This window comes from Ambystoma mexicanum, chromosome 3p (assembly GCF_040938575.1).
Source record: "Ambystoma mexicanum isolate Mex_15411 chromosome 3p, UKY_AmexF1_1, whole genome shotgun sequence".
Lineage (NCBI taxonomy): Eukaryota > Metazoa > Chordata > Amphibia > Caudata > Ambystomatidae > Ambystoma > Ambystoma mexicanum.
Window position 1 is genome coordinate 877,319,685 of NC_090925.1, and position 16,987 is coordinate 877,336,671.

Genomic DNA, 16,987 nt, shown 5'->3' on the forward strand with positions numbered 1-16,987 from the left:
GGCCGAAGTGCATTCCACCCGCCAAGAAACTAATGCCCTCAGGAGAGAACTGATAGTATCAAAAGAACGAACCGATGATTTGGCCAGACAACTATTGCAAAACCAGGCTGGTCAAACACCTCTACCAGGACTTGGGGAAAGCCAAGCTCCAGTACCACTGAGTAACCCGGTGCAGATAAATCTACCTGGAGCCGTTCCCATGGCTCCGCCTGAACGCTTTGCCGGAGACCCAAAAAGGTTTGCTATATTCATGAATCAATGCCGCTTGCACTTTTTATGTAGACCTGGAGCCTTCCCGAACGATCAGGCCAAGGTGGCCTTTGTGCTGTCATATCTCAGCGGCAGTGCGGCGGATTGGTCTATTCCACTAGTCAATCAGGATGACCCGATTCTTCGAGATTTCCAGGGTTTTCGAACAAGCATGGAAAGACTATTTGCCCGACACTCCCAAGGACAGGCTTTGGATAACAAACTTTTATCCTTATGGCAAGGTAATCAGGATCTTTTATCTTACATTGCAACCTTTAACAGATTAGTAGTGGAAACCGAATGGCCTGAAGCCAAGCGAATCACATTATTCCATCGAGGGCTTCGAGGAGAACTCAAAGATGTTTTAGCCCAAATAGTGAGCCCGCCTCAGGACTGGGATGAATATATAGATTTAGTGGTCCAGTTGGATCACAGACTTCAAACCAGAAAGGCTGACCGAACCAAGTTTGAGAATAGGGTGTTGATTAAAACCCATGTAAGCTCCAAGGGAGTAGATGCCCCAGAACCTATGCAACTTGGGGGGGGGTTAGAGGACCCCTAACGCAGAAGGAAAGAGAAAGAAGACAACTGCAATTATGTCTCTATTGCGGAGCTACCAGTCATTTCCTTCGGAACTGCCCAGTAAAACCACCCAAGAAAACTATAGGAGCAGCAGACGAAAGCCATTTAGAACCTGACTCAGGAAACGATCAAGCCCGGCAAGTGTAGAGGTCCGCTTGCCGAGCCTAAAGAAGGACACTCTGACCTTGCATTTCACCATACCCATGGTCCTTGTAGATCCAGAGCAACCATCACGCATGCACGCAGTAAAGGCGTACGTTGATAGTGGAGCCATAGGAAACTATTTGGACTGTGAATTGGCTTCCAGGATGACTATCTCTCATCCGAAAGACCACTGCCGATGTCGTCACCACAGTGGATGGAACGGAAATCGTCTCTGGGCCCATAACTCATTCCACTGCAGAAATGACATTGCTGGGTCAAGATGGGCACCGAGAGGTTATTGTGTTTGATTTGATCAAGGACCCACAGTTCCAACTAATACTGGGAATACCTTGGTTAGAAAAACATAATCCCATCATTGATTGGCGAGAGAAGAGACTAACCTTCCCAGAATGTGCTCACACCTGCTACCCTAAGAAAACTCAAAACTCAGTCCTGGCCCCAGTAATCCCAGCTGCACGCAATTACCTGCTGAATACCAAGACTTTCAGGGTGTCTTCCAAAAGGAACAGGCAAACACTTTACCACCTCACAGATCGTATGATTGTCAAATAGATCTTGTACCAGGAGCACAACCGCCTTGCAGCAGAATCTATGCCCTTACGGATCCCGAAAATCTCCACTTGCGCCAGTACCTTGCTAATGGTTTCATTCGCCCGTCCAAGTCTCCTGCATCTTCAGCTTTGTTCTTCGTACCAAAAAAGGAAGGCGACCTTAGAACATGTATAGACTACCGCGCTCTGAATCAGATACCATCAAGAATCGATACCCATTACCTTTGATACCTGAACTACTAGACCAGGTGAAGGACGCTTGTATATACACTAAACTATACCTTCGGGGGGCATATCATCTGGTACGTGTCAAAGAGGGCGATGAATGGAAGACTGCTTTTCGCACCAAGTACGGATTATTTGAGTACCAGGTGATGCCTTTCGGACTATGCAATGCACCAGCAGCCTTCCAATTCTTCATGAATGATGTCCTCCGAGAGCTCATCGATGTTTTTGTGGTCGTTTACATTGACGATATCTTAGTATACTCCTTATCAGAATCTGATCATGTAAAGCACGTCCGAGCAGTCCTAGAGAAGTTACGCCAGCATAAACTATATGCTAAACTGGAAAAGTGCGTCTTTCACACTACGGAAGTGGAATTCCTTGGATTTATTCTGACCCCGAGAGGAATCAGGATGGATACACGTAAGGTGGACGCAATTCTTAATTGGCATTCGCCAACTTCAGTCAAAGGCGTCCAAAGCATGCTTGGCTTTGCCAATTTCTACCGCAGGTTTATCCCGGACTTCTCACACATTGTGCATCCCATCACTACGCTATTGCGAAAAAATAAACGCTTTGTGTGGACAGAGGAAGCCGAAAATGCCTTCCAAGAGTTAAAAGCAAAATTCACATCTGCCCCTGTATTAAGACACCCGCGCCCTGAGCTTCCATACATAGTGGAAACGGATGCATCCAGTTCAGCCATGGGAGCAGTGCTTTCCCAAAGGGATCCCGAAACTAACCAGCTTCATCCAGTGGCATTCTGGTCAAGGAAGTTTTCAGCTCCCGAATTAAACTATGCCATTACCGACAAGGAGCTGTTAGCCATCAAGTCCGCCTTCAAGGCTTGGCGGCACTATCTGCTGGGTGCCAGACATACCATCACGGTCGTCACCGATCACCGAAACTTGCAATACCTAAAGACAGCTAAGGCCCAATCTTCGCGCCAACTCCGTTGGGCATTATTCTTCGCCGAGTTTGATTTTGTAATAACCCATCGACCAGGTTGTAAAAATGGTAAAGCAGACGCCTTGTCCCGAATTGGAATGGGAGAAACAGAAATAGCCTTAGAACCTGTACCCATAATTCCCGAACAAAGGATCCTTGGCCTGACGTCCATACATTCACTGGAGGACATTCAAGAAAAGATCCACCAGCTCTTTGATTCAGTTGCCTTACAGGACTGGGCCAAGAAAGGTCCAGAGTATTCTGTCACCGATGATTTACCTTATTACCAAGGCCGGCTATTTCTGCCACAAAAGGAACTACAAGAACTTGTCATTTCCCGGTACCATGATACCTTACTGGAAGGACATCCTGGTATTGCAAAAACTGAAGCCAAAACAGACAATTCTGGTGGCCCACCTGGCGCAAAGACATTAAATTGTTTGTCATGTCTTGTGGCATTTGCGCCCAAAATAAAAGCCAAAAGAAAAGACCCGCTGGACTATTGCAACCTTTGGATATCCCACCCACTCCTTGGCATACCTTGTCATTAGACTTTATAACAGATCTACCCCCGTGCAATGGCTTTAACACCATTTTAGTTATTGTGGACCTTTTTTCCAAAATGGCTCACTTTATTCCTTTAAAAGGGATACCTTCAGCTTTAGTCTTGGCCAAAGAGTTCCTTGAAAACATTGTTCGCCTACACGGCTTTCCATCCGTGTTGATTTCGGACCGGGGCAGTCAATTCATTTCACATTTTTGGAGAAAATTTTGCCAATTGGCGCAGATAGATGTTAGGCTTTCCACCAGTCACCACCCTCAGACCGACGGTCAAACAGAGAGGACCAACCAGACTCTTGAGCAGTACTTGCGTTGTATGCTACATCAGTCTGAGGGTACCTGGAAAGACATTCTTTGGATTGCCGAGTATGCGTACAATAATTCCGTACACTCGGGAACCGGACAAAGCCCCTTTTTTACCATCTATGGACATCATCCTCGAACCTCGGACCTTGATTCGCCCCAACTCTTGGAGATGCCTGCGGTGGACCATCTCCACACTGTTATTACACAAGCCTTTAAGGAAGCAACTGCACATTTGCGAAAGGCTAAGGAAAAATACAAGAAGGATGCGGATTTGCACAGGAGTGAAGCACCGCAATACCAGATAGGGGACCAAGTATGGTTGGCCACTAAGCACATCCCACTCAAGGGAACACTGACCTTTAACCCTGGGTATTTAGGACCTTACTCCATCAAGGCCATCATTAACCCGGTGGCTGTCAAGTTGGACCTACCTGCTCATATGCGGATTCATCCCGTTTTTCACGTATCCCTTTTGAAGCCAGTACAACCTGGAACAAGACTAACCAAACCTCCAGACCCCATCCTCATAGACGGAGAGCCCGAAATTGAGGTTAAGAGCATCTTGGACTCAAAAAAGTGAGATCAAAAATCTTTTATCTAATCGACTGGAAAGGCTACGGTCCTCAGGAAAGGTCTTGGGAACCTAGTGACCACGTGCATGCACCTCAATTAGTGAAGAGGTTCCACCGAGAATTTCCTAACAAACCAAGGCCAGGGGGAAGAACGACTTTAGGAGGGGCCTTGAGGGGGAGTGCTGTCATGATGCCTGCCCCCGGGAAGCCAGACCAGGCCCAGCAACCCCGGAAGCAGGCATCATGCCATTTGAAGCATGCCCAAAAACCCCAGTTGGGGGCTGTTTGGGTGCAGTCCTGGCGCCTTTGGCGCCAGGCTCATAAGGTTAAAGTCAGTCCTGGCGCCATAGGCGCCAGGCTCATTACAGAAAACGTACCTAATGCAGACCATGCTGCATACTCACCTGGTGCAGACCATGCTGCACGAAGCCACAAGCCAAATGGGGCTTAGGAGGGACTATTTTACCTAAGGGACTACTTTTTCCTCGGGTGGGGGCTGTGGAAGAATACTTACCTGGGACTTCTTCCTAGGCTATTTAAACCACGCCTGGACAGCCACACGTGCTTCGCGTTATTCTGCATTCAGCAGCGTAACGCTCACCGTGCCTCCAGCATCTTCCAGTCTTCAGCCACGCCCGCTTCAGTCCTGGACCACCTGGAAACGAAAAGAAACCACTTTTCAATACAAACTACCCCCAAAGACTTACCTGATTTACCGCAGGGGGTACTCACCTCATATCGGGTCGGCGCAGTTAACTCTGCATCACCGCCGCACCCCGGCCCCTAAGGGGAAACCTAAGGGGAAAACCACTATAGACTTACCTGACTCTCACCAACTGCCCTTTGGACTCTTCGTGGTGGTTAAGTCGGCAACCTACAAGAAATCGGAAAGAGTGATCATCAGACATTTGAACTCTTACAAACTATTGGATCCTAGAGTCACTACTGGAACTCACCAATTCCTCCACGCCAGTGAAGTAACTGGTCGTCTACGCGCCCCTGCGCTCGATGCAGGATGGAGAGCCCACCTTTCTAAACCATCAGGTGAGAACAAGAGGGAACATCGGGAGTGGTCAGTGGGCAGACAACGGAAGTGGAAGGGGGGGTTAACGCTCGAATTACGGAAGGTTAATTCCCTTTCTCCTTTGCAGAAAGATATTCATACGAGCCGACAAACGAAGTAAGTGGGGGTGTCCAGTCAGTCATCTCGGCTCTACGTGGCACCAGGCCGGTCCAGCTCGACGTCCCCGTGGGAACCAGGTGAGCGTAACAGAATGCCCCCGGGCTAACAGTACGGACACAACAGACATCCATGGGTCACAAGCCTTTTGCGTATTATAGTGGACTACTAGACCCCGTGATGCAGGGCCATTTCCCCTGTGAACAAGCATTGGCAGCGGCATTGTTTGAGATAGAAATGTCTTCCACCTTCATCATGGGGGTGTGAAGGGTCAGAAATGAGTCAGACCCAAGGTTGTCATTTTTTGTCAAAGATATTTATTAAATGAAAAAAGGTTGGAAAAATGACTCTGACCCTATGCTAAAGAAGAGTTTCCCTACTGTGAGAAATCTAGGGGTCTTCTCGGGTCTACTCCCCATGGATCCTCTGTGCAGGTGGCCAGGGATAGCGCATCGCTTTTGTATCCTGCCCCTGGGGGCGGACAAGCGAGTGAGGATCACGTGGATCAGAGGGTCCTTGGGGATTGGAGGTGGGGTACCCTTAGGTAAGGTGCAATATTCCACATCCTCCTTTCAGGAGGGAAATCCTAGCTCAGAAGTGGTTTTGGGATATTGTGCACCATGTTCCCTTACACTAAGAAGAGCAGGAGATACTATCATACCAGACGTGTTGGACAGGGAGGGAGAAGGACTGGTGATAAGGTACCTTCGGCCAAAACGCAGTATCCCCTTTGTCCTTATGACAATCAACCTAACCCTCTCCCGACCATTATGGGTCACTATGAGGCAGTTCCCCTTTATTCCACTCTTCGGGTAACCAACAGTGCTGAGACAAGGAAGAAACAACTGAGAGTAATAGACACCAATTACTCTCACCACTTTGGTACTGGTATGAATAATACGCATGAAGGTCAGGCATGTCCATGTAATCAGTCAGGCAGTATTAATTGATGGCATACACCTGCAGCCCATTAAAGGACCACAGGTGTATAAAAGGTGGAAGGCTGAAGCACAACAGAGAAGCAGGGAAAGAGGAAGGCACAGCAGAAGGAGCCGTTCAGCAGCGAGAGAAGGAGAGACGCTGGGAAACCATCCAAAACCTGAGCAGTCCTGCTGGTGTGATTGTGTAGGACGGAGATCCCACAGAAGGGAAGGCGGGAAGCAGATTCTGCCGAACAGCGGAGGCAGAGCTGCCCACGTCAGCCAGAGAGTGCAAAGCGAAGCACCCGGCGAACAGGCTTTCCTGCTCAGGGAAAAGATGTTAACAGGAGCTGCTGAGTCTGGGTAAGTGTCGAGGACACTAGGACCACCTGGGCATTCCAAGGGACCATGAATGTAGTAGCGGTCCACGGGAACAAACAAAGTTGCCTTTTAATGAATACCGAATTAAACAAGCAAAGTTGCCTTTAATAAATAGTGAATCAAATGAAACAAGCAAAGTTGCCCTTATTGAATACAGAATTGAATGAAAAAGCAAAGTGGCCCTTATTGAATACAGAATTGAAGGAAAGAAGCAAAGTTGCATTTATTGATTAACAAATTGAATGAACCAAGCAAAGCAGCATTTGTGTGATACCAAATTGAATGAAGGAAGTAAAGTTGCATTTATTAAATATCGTATTGAATGAAACATGCAAGGCTGCACTTTGAGTATTGAACTGAATGAAATAAAACCTGCATCTATTGACCACTGAATGAAAGGGAAGAACACACTTGCTAAATATTGAACAGTGAACTGAAAGCAATTAGAAGACTAAGTTGAATGAAAGACTTTGAGGGCAGTCCAGGTTGAGAAGCCATTTGTATATTAAAGTTGTGGGGGCTACATTGGAGAAACTACCAATTTGGCTGAATATTGAACTACTCAAGGAGACCTGGAAGTTCCTGTTGCGTGACCTGTAATGGGAGGACCGAGTGCCCGAAAATTGCACCAAGACCAGAGAACTACTCTTTGTTGAATACAGAACTGTTGGAAGCGCAAGGTTCCTGGTTGTGTGACCTGTAATGGGTGGACTGTGTAGTCTAAAGCTGCACCAAGACCAGAGAACCCCTATATGCTAACAAGAAGGTTTGCTGTTGTGGAAGAAGGAAAACAACCATTGGTATACGCCAGACTTTGTGAAGGGAACCCTGCGTTGTAAAGAATTGTTGAAATACAAAACCAAAGCTCCAAGATACTTATTTTTGTGTCATCCGTTGATATTGATCTTGGGGAAGGAAATCCTGGGACGTGCTGCCCTGAAAACTGCATTGAACCTGGGGAAGGGCATCCTCGCCTTTACACTACCTATAAACTAAAACAAAGTGGCCCTCATTACAACTCAGGCGGTAAGGGGTTTACGGCGCCGTAAACAGCGCCGACCCTTACCGCCTGAGTACGAGGTCCCTTAGCGCCATGGCGGATTTAACACCTGCTTTTAGCAGGTGTTAAAATCCATGGCGCTAAGGGACCATGTTGTTAATTACGCCACCGTAATTTACGGTGGCGTAATTAACGCCTTCCCCACTCCCATTATGCCCTATGGGGCAAAAATGGGAATGGGGAAGGGTAAATGGGGATTGGGGACTTACCGCCCCGCCGACCTCGGAATGGGGCGGTAAGTCCGCCTACCACCATGGCGTAAACGTAGTTTACGCCATGGTGGTAAAGTCACGGCCCAGGCGGTAACTTACCGCCTGGGTCGTAATGAGGCCCAGTATCTGTATGTGTCAGGATGTCAATAACTGAAAAGCCATCCTTGTGTCCAAAATGTCCTATCCTGACCCTCACACTACAAACAAAACAATAAAAATGTGTAAGGAAAATTTCTTCAACTTAAACTGCTCAAAAGTGTTGTCAACTGCAGAAAGAATAATTCTAACCAACATTTTCTCCATAGTGGAAGCGCTTGGTTCCAGAGAGTGGATCCCTTCCCTTGGATTCTTAAATAGGGTGAATCATGATCAGGCCCACAGTGTTTTTGTAACATTTCTGGGGCTCGCAAATTGCCTGGTATACTCTCCTGTATGGTTCCCTTATGCAATGCCCACTGCCTGGTGTACTCACCTGCCAGGACTTCACTTTATGAATTTCGTTTGCCTGGTAAACTCCCCTGCCTAGACTTTTATATATATATCTCTGTTGCCTGATATCTTGCTTACCAGGACTTCTCATGCGTTTTGCGTTTTACAGTTCTCAGGTCAATCAAACTTGTCAGTAGATCTGGAATGATTATATACCGAAGTTGACGTGGATCGAGATGAATGAAAAACCTGCTAAAGTACAGATCCTGACACACTTCATTTTGTTTCAGAGGAAATGGCACCGTCTCCGTCACTAACAATGAACATTGCAACAAAACCATGCTTATCCGGCATGTAGATCTGACTGGTGGAACAGTTGCCCTGAGGGATTTTTTTCTGGACATGCGGACAGTATGCATATCTCCATCTCCCACCATCCTGGAGAGGTGTCTCTTCATTAACAACCTTGCATTGCGAAGTCCTCATCGTGCCGGATTCTCATCTGACTGTAAAATATATGCCACCCCCAGTTGTGACTGCCCCCTTCCCATCAACGTGTTCATCCTCACAAATATCTCGCCAACAAAAAAGGTCTAATTACTGGTCTCAAGCAATTCCTGAGCATTACCGGCTATTTACATACTCAGATGATTTTTACTTCCCTTCTCGTTCCTGGCATCAAAACTGCAGCATGTGTGAAATGGCTGCTGATAACGAGGTGGGAAATGCACCAGATAGCAAACCAGACAGAACAAGGCCTCAACTCAATTAGGGATGAGTTGCGGGCCATACGTCTTATAACTCTCCAGAACCAGTATGTTCTGGATCGCCTTACGGCTATGAAGGGGGTGTATGTAAGAAGATGGGGAGCTCATGTTGTAAGTAGAGACCCCCAAATGACTCTGATAACGGGTTCCTGACTCATGCAATAGGGGCCACCCATAACCTATGCATGGCCATGGAGAGGTAAGCCAGAGTAGGTGAAGAAGATTGACTGGACTTACTGTTTTCATGGGCCCCTTCCTGGTTGGGTATTGCTATTAAACTGCTGGTTCCTATCATTGATTTTTTTACTTGTAGTGTACTGCTCATGTCAGCTTCTCTTACGGTGTTGCTCCAAGGTCCTGCCTAAGGGGGCGATGATAATGTTGGTCTCAATAACTACAGGTGAGGTTGCTCCCCTCACAAAACATGTGTACATGCAATCTGAGAGGAGGGATGGCGAGATTAGAAAGGCAAGTTGCTCTACGGGACCCTTATCTTTATCTCCACCTGACCCCAAAAATTATGTTGAGCACTGGGTAGGTCTTAAAGGAGATGGGGGTGTTTTCTGATGTGCACTTCAGAGGAATAAGCCCAGATGGGGAGAACATGTCTAATGTGTGTAGGGTGTGGGTACCTAAGGATGATGATTATAGAAGGTGGGAAGCAGAGGTAGTTAATGGAGGATTAACTGAAGGGGGGGGTGTTGGGATGCAAGTGCAACCTCCCAAGCAGGGAAAACCGTTTAGGTTTGCGTAAACTGTATTCGTAGGCATTTCATGTTAGCATGTTACTGTTGGTCATGGTCATTCGAGTACAAGTGCTTTGTAGTTCTCTGTGACACACATCATCATAAAGCCTTACAGAAAGAGCAACACTGTCATGATGGTGCAGATGCTGAGGTTTAAGTTATGGCAATGTATAGCATGTATGTTTTTGTTTAATATTTATTGTGCATTTGTAAGGTGCTTATACATCAAGTAAATTGTGTTTTAATGCACCCACAGGGCAACAGGGAGGGGACATGGGAATGAAGAGAAAATACAACCATGAAAGATTGAGGCAGACCTACTAGGACTTGAGAACGTGCAAGTGCAGAGAGAAGAGATGAGGGGTGGGGGAGGGTAAATTCTAGGTGTATCAAGAGCTAGGGAGTGAGCAGCTGTAAGTGCCTAGGCAGAGTGGTCAGCCTTCAATAAATATGTACCTGCAGGCCTGTGGTGACATAGGCCAGTGTGTGCCAAGGCAAAGTTCTGCAGGGGTGGAGGCTGTAGGCGATTGGGTGTGGGAGGCCACTACCCGGGAGGAAACATAAGGGCCCTGGTCACAAATCTCCGCAACTGTGGGATTTAACAGAGAATGGATGAAGGGAAGTAGGAGGTGAAAAGGAAAGTCTTGGGGAACTTCCGGAATTTGAGGATGTCCAACTCAAGACGAAGAGGAAGGGGGAGGCTATTTCATAGGAGGGAGCCTGCTGAGGAATGAGATAGGCCTCCAGCTCGCTGTTTAGCAAAGCACTTAACACAGAGAGTTGGTGCCAGAGTATTTAGTGAGAGCAAGCTGTAGATGGCATGGTCCCAGCCCCAGACAGCCTTGTGGATGATGCCGAGGGTTTTGAATTTGATCCACAGTGAAGAGCTGCTCTCCAATCTTGATTCTAACATCCCATCTGTCCTCATCTTACTTGATCTCTCCTTCGCCACGGTCAACCATGCCATCCTGCTCAACCGTCTCTGTGACAACCTGGGTATTGCCGATCAGGCCCTGGCCTGGCTGACCTCTTTCCTCTCTGATCGACCCTCCCAGGTCCAACTTGGGTCCTTCCTTTCATCTATCTCACTCCCTACCTGTAGTGTTCCCAAGGGGTCTAACCTCTCTCGCTGGCTGTTTAACCAATACCTGGCACCTCTGGCTCACCGAATTACCGCTCTCTATTCCAAATTTCAGTGCTATGCAGATGACACTCGTTTTCAGTCTTCACTCTGACACTTCTTCGCCTTCTCTCATCTCTGACACTTCTTCACCTGCTCTCATCTCTGACTGTCTGCTGTCCAGGAGTGGTGTGCCGCCAACAATCTCTGCCTTCATGCCAGTAAGACCGGGATTCTCCTCATCGGCACACCTGCACCCTCCTTTCCTGTCACTCTCTGGCCTGCCTCCCTTGGCCCTCTTCCTAGTCCCACCTGCGAGGCTAAGCACCTCAGTGTCATCTTCAACTCCACACTCTCCTTTTCTCTTCACATTTCTGATGTTTCTAAGAAATCAGACTACCAATTGCACCGCCTAAGGTAATTCTTCCTTCCCTCTCCTTCCCGCAGAAGCTCACTGTCTCTAGAGCACTGGTTCTCTCCAGGCTGGATTACTAACAACCTCTTTTAAATCTGCCTGCTTCTACTCTTTGCCCTCTGCAACTCCCACTGAAGCTCTTCGCTCCTCCAACTCCCTCAGGGTCAGTCGCTTCTCCAAGCAACGAGTTGGTGGTAGATCTCTTTCCTCGGCAGGGGCCTCCCTCTGGAATAGCCTCCCTGCCACTCTGAAACTTGAGGAGAACCATCTCCGGTTTCGGATGAACCCCACGACCTTCGTCTTTGCTTCTGCCTTCGCTCTTCCTCTCCCCTACTGATCTGTCAGATCTGGCACTGTACACCTAGTTACCCTCTGATTGCAGGCCCAGGCCCCTGTGCACCCAGCCACACACCTGTACTGGCTCCGGGCAACCCCTGCACTTGGGCCTGTACCTGCAACCCTAGAGTCACCCTACCTGCACTTATCAGATACCCCTTGTCTGCGCTCAAACCTTGCACTTGCCACCTTGCTGGCTGTACTACCTGTTTTGTTATTATTTATCCCACTTTCCACCTGCACCTCCTCCTCCCCCTCCCCCTTGCACTCTTCCCCCTTCCCTCGCTATAGCACTTCTGCATTCTCAATGTCACTGGGCCTAGTAAGATTGTTTTTTTGGTCTTCCCTTGTTCCCCTCCCTTGCCTCGTTGTGCCCTGAAACACTTGTGTATGAGCGTGATACAAATAAAATATCATATCATATATCCTTGCAGCAACCGGGAGCTAGTGGAGAGTTTTTAGGGCCTGAGAGATGCGGTCCCTGGGCTTGAGGCCAAGGGTAAGTCTTGCAGTCCTATTCTGGATCAACTGGAGGGGCCATAGAGAAGAGGAGGGTAGATCAAGGAAAAGGCTACTTTAGTAGTCTAGCCTAGAGAGAACCAGAGCTCTAGAGACATTGAGCTTCTGGGGGAAAGTGAAGAAAGGAAGAATTCCTTTGAGGAGGTGGAGTTGAAAGTGGGACTTCTTGGCAAGCTCCTGAATGTGGAGATGAAGGAAAGAGAGGAGTGGAAGATGACTCCAAGGTTTCTGGCTACAGAAGAAGGGGATACCTCATAGAAGATGGCCAGAGTGAGGGACAGAAAGAGGGAGCAGGAGTCTCAATAGGAAGGATCTCAGTCTTAATGGCATTGAGGCAGAGATCATTGGAAGTACACCAGGACTGGATGGCAGATAGGCAGTCAGGAATTATGGAGGAAGAGAAGGATCAGAGGGAAGTTTGAAGAAGAGTTGTCATCTGCATAACACTGGAAGTTTGGGGAGAAGGTGGAAATGAGGTGTACAAGATGAGCAAGGTAGTTGTTGAAAAGCCATGGAGAAAGGTTGGTGCCCTGTGGACGTCGCAGGGGGGAGATAGAGGTGGGGGAGGAGAAGGAGCCCAGAATGACCTGGGACTGACGGTCACTGAAGGAGGTCAGCCAGTCCAGTGCCCTGTCCGAGATACCTAGGGTATCGCAGAGTTATTTTATGAGGATGGAGTGGTTGACTGTATCAAATGCACAGGAGAGATCAAGTAGAATGAGAACAGCTGGAGAGTTGAAATCAAGAGATGCGAGCAGTTCCTCACGGGTGTTCAGAAGAGCAGTTTCCATGCCTATGGATGCTCAGAATACAGACTGGTCGTAGAGGCAACCAACAAGTTCAGTGTGCTGGATCAATTGGAAGACCAGCTTCTCCAGGAGTCAAAGATGACCCAAAGATTTTTAGCCTCACAAGAGGGTGAGGGGACGGGACCGAAGGAGGGTGGCCTGAAAGTTGGGGGAAAGAGGGAGCAGGTGTCCCAATGAGAAGGATCTCTGTCTTACTGGCATTAAGGCAGAGATCATTAGCGGAGCCCCATGCCTGAATAGCAGTCAGACAGGAATGAGAGGAAGGGGGATGACGTAGAGGGATGGACACTTAAAGGAAAACTGAATGTGCACTATGGAAGTCGAACTTTGGGTTACATGTCGTGTGGACAATTAATCGTCACCTGAAGAGGTTGCTGACCGCAGTGATGCATATTTTTTCCTACTGCCAAGGTTTTCTCATGCATAACACCAAGAGGAGTATGGGTCCATGAAGGTGTAATTTGTCCCCAGCCAGAGGTCAGAAGGTGTGCTATAAACAGAATTATGTGTGACTTTATGCACACTTCTGGCATGTTCTCCACTCACTACGAGATCATGGGGTCGCAAAATATGCAGTGGTTCCGTAGAAATGGCATTTATTTGAGTGCCATTGGCAATGCCGTTTTCTTTTACACTGTGCAAGAAGCATTGATCAGAATGTGGTACAAATGTGAGTAGAGGCAAACCAAAACGCATACAAAGAGAAAATACAAAAAAGTATGTTAAAAAAACCTTCTTACATCTACGATGGAAGACCGAAACCCCTACCCAGTTTGATATTGTTTACCCCGCCCCCACCTCACCATCACGAAAAGGTACTGGATTTCGCTGTACTTTCAGGATTACACGTGCCACATCCTGGGTGGCTATGTCGATGGAGAAATCATGCATACTTGAATTGCACTTTGTAGTGGATGTGCTTTGGAATGGCATGACATTTGTACTGTAAATGTGTAACGGTACATTTAAAGTGTTGTACAGGAGCGACAGTGTTGGATGATGGTGGCATTGATTCGATTGGTGGATGCGTGTTTGCCTATGTACGCGTAACCCAATGAAGTAGAGCTACAGAAAAGATAGTTCAAAGGGAAGAAGGACTCTTCCAGCTTTACAGGGGTGCGGCCCGTGGGCTACTTTGGGAGGCAGACATGCAAAAGCTGCCCTTTACACCACCTTGCCTATTTGACATGGCAGCGTGGGGATTAGCCAATCAAGTAGTGTGGGTGTGGTTAACAGGAAGGGGAGGTGAAACTGTTGTACATTATACTCTGCATACTGAGGGTGGCTGACATGGCAAAACGCATTGTGTTGACTGTAGGTAATCCCTTTATCCTAGATCTGCACAACTATGCCCTGCAAAGACATTGACAGCAATTTTGATTTGGAAGGAGTGGACACATTGTGGAAAACTGTGTATGAGTGCAATTTCACCGATATGCATGCATTTTGCAAAGATCTTGCCAGTTTTCCAGTAGTAGATGTTATTGTCATCCACTACGGCGGCATACATATGTGTTACCTGCCTTGCTTAGATTTGTTCCGTAGACTGAGGAGATTGCTGAATGTCGTGAGGACGCTTTTTCCCACCACCAAGGTGCTTTTCTCATTCATAATACCACAAAGAGTATGGCCCCCTGGCTCATGGATGTTGTTCCGAGCCAGACACAGGAAGGTGTCTCGTCAACAGAAGCATGTATACTTTTTTGTCTGCTTGTGGAATATTCTTCAGCAACAATGACCTCATCAGTTGTGGAAATGCAGAGTTCTTCCAAGAAAATGGCATTTTCTTGTCACCCATTGTTTGTTTGTTTGTTTGTTTGTTTACAAAGCGCTCCATACCCAGAGGCAGCAGGGTGCACTTTTGCATTGGCAATGCACTTTTGTTTGCTCGTCTACAGGATGCAGTGAAGAGTTTACTGTACTAATGTGAGCACAAGAAAACAGAAAAGCTAATTAAAAAAAAGGTGCTTCTGTGGAAGCATTAAAAAAACAGTCTCTTTTATGAGTCGCCCCGAACTCCCCCCTACCCTGGTTACAAGTCATACCCCCACCCGCTGCATGAAAGCCACATCTGGGAATTTTGCGGGCGGTAGCCATGAAAATGGAACTGTGGGGATTGTCCAATCAGATGCTTAGGTTGTGCGGCAACAGGAAGAGGGATTCCTGCTTCACTCGGCCCGACCCTCAACGTACTTGGGGACCCGCACGCGCCACATTTGCCGCTTCTCACTATGCTGGCCTATGGAAATGGGACTGTAGCGATTGTCCTATCAGGTGGTGCTCAGGGTGTGCGTCACAGGAAAGCGCGCCAATAGGAAGGACTGCTCCTGCTTTACTGGGGTGCGGCCCTCGCAGTACTCGGAGAAAGGCACATGCCACAGTGTGCCCTTCTCAGCATGCGGATCAATGGAAATGGGACAATGGCCTTTGGCCAATCAGATGCTCAGGGTGTACGTCACAGGAAAGAGCACCAATATGGAGTAGGAGGAGTCCTGCTTTACTGGGGCACGGCCCTCGCGGTCATTGGGGAAAGGCACGTGGCACATTTTGAGCTTCTCACATGGTGGCCAATGGGAATGGGACTATGGCCTTTGGCCAATCAGGTGCACTGGGTGTGCCTCACAGGAAAGGGTGGCTTTCACATTCCCCATTACTTTGTGTACTGCAGCTGGCAAACACGCCAAGATGCACAGTTTTCGTTGTGTGTGATGGCTTTGTGGAAGATCTGTGCGTGTATGCCCTCCTAGAAGACTTGTCTGGCAATTTTGGTTTGGAGGGAGTGGACACTTTGTGGTGTAGTGTCGAAGCGGGCTGTTTCAGCGGACTGCATGTAGAATGTCGACGCGTGGCCTCTTCGGCAACTATTGATGTTGTCATTGTGCACTTTGGAGCCTTCTTTTTGAGTTACATACCTTGTTCCAGTGTGTTCAGTCAACTGAAGATCATGATGAAAGCAGTGCAGCGCATTTTTTCTACTGCCAAGGTGCTTTTCTCGTGTATACCCCCGAGAATAGTGTGGAAGTATTCCAATGATTCCTGCTGCCAGCTAGAGATAGAAAGGGGTCTCGTCAACAGAATCATGGGACTTCTTGAGCGGGGGTGGGATGTTCTTCTGTGAGAATGAGAACATTGGTTCGCGATACATACACCTTTTCAAGGGAAATGGCATGTCTTTGTCAAACAGTGGCAATGAAATGTTGTTTCACAATCTACACACTGCAGTGAAGACCCTATTGTAAGAATGTGAGCTGGTGTTGAAAACACACATTTACATATGAAAACCACAAAAAAAGTGTTTCTAGGTAAGCACCTTTTTAAAAAAAAAAAAGTTATTTTAAGAGTCAGCACAACTAACGACGTCCGCTCCCCTTCTTAAAAGTTATTCCCCCACTCCTGCGTGCGCCCAGCCCGGGAAGTCCACGAATATCGCAATAGTTGCAGGGTGGCACGTGTTACATATGCCCCTTTTGCAGATGATGAACATAGAAATTGGCCTGTAGAGACTACGGGATTGGGCATTAAAGTTTGTGGGTGTGGTGTGTACGGACAGACTGCTACACAGTGTATTTGGCAACAGAAATGCAGAGGGTGCGGTTATGGCTGTGTGTTTCACGAGGCATAGCGTGCAGGTTTTAGGGGATTACGACTAACATTGACTGAAAGTGAATGGAAAACACTGTGCAGTTCGCTCTTCCTCTCCCCTACTGATCTGTCAGATCTGGCACTGTACACCTAGTTACCCTCTGATTGCAGGCCCAGGCCCCTGTGCACCCAGCCACACACCTGTACTGGCTCCGGGCAACCCCTGCACTTGGGCCTGTACCTGCAACCCTAGAGTCACCCTACCTGCACTTATCAGATACCCCTTGTCTGCGCTCAAACCTTGCACTTGCCACCTTGCTGGCTGTACTACCTGTTTTGTTATTATTTATCC